At 44.5% G+C, this 5,000-nt stretch overlaps 1 protein-coding gene across 2 annotated transcripts in view; it reads right to left on the bottom strand.

Moving 5' to 3' along the window:
* LOC131435732 (solute carrier family 12 member 4) overlaps positions 1-5,000 on the bottom strand; it is a 652,550-nt gene that overhangs the window by 618,571 nt on the left and 28,979 nt on the right. The window lies entirely within an intron of this gene.

Raw genomic sequence — 5,000 nt, forward strand, 5'->3', positions numbered from 1 at the left:
ACTGATGGGAACATCTTAGACGAGTATGGGGATGTATCCCACTACAAGGGCCATTCATGCCACATCATATGGCAAACTGATGGGAACGTCTAAGGCAAGTATGGGGATGTATCCCACTACAAGGGCCATTCATGATACATCATATGGCAAACTGATGGGAACATCTTAGACGAGTATGGGGATGTATCCCACTACAAGGGCCATTCATGCCACATCATATGGCAAACTGATGGGAACATCTTAGACGAGTATGGTGATATATGGTAAATAAAAACTTGAAAAAAACTTAAAAAAAATAAGCACGTCATCGAACGATCAAGTCGTTCGAGACGTGCTATACAGTCCTAGTACGATACCTCCACTAGGTCATGTACTATCCACGGGACCGATTACCAGAGTAGAATCAGTTGGCAAGAGACATAGAATGTCGCACTATACCACTATATGGTATAGTGATATAGTGCGAAAAGTTTTACTGTCAGTGCTGAAAAAATTCGTTATCACAATGGTGACTCGAGCTTACATTGAGACAACACATATATCATCGTCCACCCAACGACGATTGTCGCTAATTGAATCATAACAAGTATCATGACTGCCGAACCCTTTCAGTATCATTGGAAATTGATTTCATGAAAATGTAAACAAAAGTTATCCCCCTATCACCCGGCGATGAGCCAGTGATAGACGACAATATTTGTCTCATTCGACATTCAGTTGAGCATCAACGGTATCATATTCATTCCTGAGAATCATCGTCAACCGGGTCGATTGGGCCCTTCCAATCATACGCAGTTCCCAGCGCCCTGGAGAATAAGTCTTTGTTTAATTTAATAAGTAAAATGTTTTCCAACGTATCTTTCCCAAGGCCAGTGCGTTGATTAGAGAGAACCAAGGCAAGGGCACTGAAAGACCGTTCAACAGAGACTTGGTTCGATGGTGTGGATAGTACAACCATTGCTACTGCATATATCTCTGGGTGCGTAGTCTTACGGCGCAACCAATGGTCCCACACGTTGTAGTTATGTTTTTGGCGTGGCTCTAGGTCCAAAGACTTAACTTGTTGAAGAAACCCGGTCTCGCAACCAAGATTCACGGATTCACCAAACATTTGCGTAAGATACTGATCAAAATCATCGGTAGACTCTGACGATTCTCTACTTGTACTAGCCGGTGTTTTACCCAGTTGGCAGATACGTTCCCATGTATCGACTATGTATTGCTGAATTTTATCTTTTTCCTCAGCCGTGAATATTTTAGAACCTCGATAGTTGAACCTTGGATCCAGGTATAATGCCATCTGAACCGCCTTCAATTGGCGCAAAATGTTCAATCTATTGTTCAACGACCGAAGTAAATGGGGACTGAAAGAGTTTTCGCGAACTTTCTGTACCTCACTCGTTGCCATCAGCCATGCCATATAGAAGTCAGATAACGACACGTGCTTCTCTTGCATTTGCTTTGTGCAGATGTACAACGGCTTAAACGTATCATAGTAATGCTCAATGAACGACCATTGATTGGAAAGGTCTAGTTCGGGAAAATTATCGGCCAACTGGTTAAAAAACCTTTTTTGGTGTACGAACGATTCCATCATTTTGAATATACCACCCCATCGTGTCCTACTCCAGACGGGTGGGTATGAAGCATCGTAGCTTTCAAACTCTGACCGGTACTTCACCAGCTTACATTTTCTAGCAACAGCAGTGATGGCTCGGATAGACTCATCGGATTTATCAACAACATCCAGTATTGCAAGCTGTAAGGTATGCACGGCGCATCTCACAAGAGTAATCCTTTCGGACAGTTCATTGGCCAGTTCAGCAGTAACGTTTCGTTCACACTGTTTATCATCCTCTATCACATCCGACTCATCCAGCTCATCTATGTTCGTACCATCAGCCTGCTGCTCTGTAGGCATTACGTACGTATCATTGTTTAATTTTCTAACCGTTGCCACCATATTAGCCCCATTGTCGCATGTCACGGAAAATATGTTCTCAAGAGATAGCCCATAGTCGGCCAAAGTATCCATAACTTTTGATTTCAAGAACACCGCTGTTTGACTTTCTTTGATTTCGATCATACCAAGGGTACGAATGACCACCTGCTCGTCTAGGGCATACTGTACATTGATGCCTAAGATATGGCGATTGTGTCGGGCAGCAGAATCTATTTTCAAGCAGACGAGCTTGCCTTTCATCTCATCTATCAACATTTCTTTTAGACGACAGGCAGTCTTCGAGAGATGACATTTCATTGTGACACGGTTCAGTCTTTGAAGCCTTCCCACTCGAAGCAGGAAATAGGAAGATGATGGAAGGTCGTCAGCTTAACTGCTGACGCAATTAGTAACTGCCGGTCAATAGCTATCAAACGCTTAGGAATTACTCTTTCCTTCTTCTCCATTGGATAGGCAATTGTAAGGAGATTGTTTGCACATGCACGTTCCGTATGTACGGTACGAAAGTGACGGATGAAGTTGCCAGGGGCAAATCTACTCTGGACGTATGGACATCCTGACGCGGGATCGATGTTGCAGATAGCTTTATCGCCCTGTCTTACTACCAATGACGACGCAATGTCCGTCAGTGACCGCTGCAGCTTATTGCGGTCTGCTCTTGTTGTAGGTGCCATCGTATAAACACCACACAAAATTTAGTCGTTAATGGTTTAACTCTAAATACGCTCCTCTATCTAAACACACACACTTGATAAATACTTCTTTGATCAATATTGAATTCGCACTATATCACTATAACCTTGTCTGAACCGGATTCGTTCGGAATACGATACGAAACCTGACAGACTCTCCCTCCTACGCCTCCGACAAGTGCCGGAAGCAACGGTGGTATCTCATTGTTGCCCGGGAGATAATATTTTACCCGAGCTCCCACCTATCTGGCAGTGGGCCACGGTAGTGCACCACTTCACCAGCGCTCATATAGCTATTCGCCTCTCTGTTCGTACCTGTCCCTCCAAACCGTAGTTAGCAATTCCAACAACCTACATATTTTCAGTTAGCTTTTCCAACAACCTATCCGATTTTTTTTTCTTAGCTAAGTCCAACACTTTTTTAGTTATTCCAACAACCGATTTAGTTCAGTCAACACCCGCATTTTTTTTCCAAAACCCAGCTGTTTCACATATGGTAGTGCCGTCCCCGCTCTGTCGAATGCAATTGACGTGAGCGTAGTACGCGGGATAGGTGATAAGTTACGAACGTAGGCGCAATGCCTATCCGTGCGGGATATGTGCCAGTTCGTACATGGGTAACATGCTGGAAGGCCGCAGCATGAGAGGCATACGCTTAGTAAACCGGGTTGACCGGTTGCAACTTGGTCACATTTGTATGGAACAAAAAATTTGTGCGCAGATTTTCCAAAACGGACTTCACGTCGTGAAAGTACGTCGCAAAACTACCAGAACGCACCATATGTCGTTACGTTCGTTTACCAAAGTAAGCCGTAACAACGATTTTAAATAATGCCTCTCGGTACGAACCATCACCATGGACACGTATATGGGCGGTCCGCTGTCTATGCCGCATCGATAGGCGTTAACGGTTAACACTGTATACATAACTACGGACGCGTATACGGGAGCGGTTCGCTGCATGTGCATCGCTGTTAGGCGTTAGCCATAGATACGTTTTCAACCAATCACCAATCTTAAACCACTCGTGCACTTAACAATTGTTACGACATGTACGACCCAGAACTTTATATCACTGGGTCGATGTGATCAACAGATGGAAACTTGGTCAAGTAACCCGGTTGCAAAAACTGGTATTAGTAATACTCTGTCAGTAAAACTTTTCGCACTATATCACTATACCATATAGTGGTATAGTGCGACATTCTATGTCTCTTGCCAACTGATTCTACTCTGGTAATCGGTCCCGTGGATAGTACATGACCTAGTGGAGGTATCGTACTAGGACTGTATAGCACGTCTCGAACGACTTGATCGTTCGATGACGTGCTTATTTTTTTTAAGTTTTTTTCAAGTTTTTATTTACCATATATCACCATACTCGTCTAAGATGTTCCCATCAGTTTGCCATATGATGTGGCATGAATGGCCCTTGTAGTGGGATACATCCCCATACTCGTCTAAGATGTTCCCATCAGTTTGCCATATGATGTATCATGAATGGCCCTTGTAGTGGGATACATCCCCATACTTGCCTTAGACGTTCCCATCAGTTTGCCATATGATGTGGCATGAATGGCCCTTGTAGTGGGATACATCCCCATACTCGTCTAAGATGTTCCCATCAGTTTGCCATATGATGAACCATTAATGGCCCTTGTAGTGGGCATGTCAGCGAAACCGCCTTCTACGTTCCGGTCGGTCTGCCGCACGATGCGAGGCATAGTTGTCTCACTGACGGTACCGTAGTATACGGTTCCGCTGGTTGCGGTGGACCGACGCGTTAAAGTTATTACAAATCATGATAAAGTTGGCCTGTTTTGGCCACAAATCTATCTATAGGGGGACCACATTTCGGAACGTATGCGTCGAAAATATTGACTTTTGAGCCCAAAAAATGCATTTTGAGCGTATGGTCAATTTGGTCCGGAGGGGGTGCATGCCATGTGAGTCGACCAACCATGGTGCGGTACACTACGGCTTGGCTGCACAGGTTCGAACAGTGAGGCATAATGGCTATATGAGCGAGTCCAAACATGATGTTGTACATTACGGCTTGGCTGGACAGGTACGAACAGTGAGGCATAATGGCTATATGAGGGAGTCCAACCATGATGTTGTACATTACGGCTTGGTTGGACAGGTACGAACAGTGAGGCATAATGGCTATATGAGGGAGTCCAACCATGATGTTGTACATTACGGCTTGGTTGGACAGGTACGAACAGTGAGGCATAATGGCTATATGAGGGAGTCCAACCATGATGTTGTACATTACGGCTTGGTTGGACAGGTACGAACAGTGAGGCATAATGGCTATATGAGGGAGTCCAACCATGATGTTG

The sequence above is a fragment of the Malaya genurostris genome, chromosome 3 (genome assembly GCF_030247185.1).
Source record: "Malaya genurostris strain Urasoe2022 chromosome 3, Malgen_1.1, whole genome shotgun sequence".
NCBI lineage: Eukaryota > Metazoa > Arthropoda > Insecta > Diptera > Culicidae > Malaya > Malaya genurostris.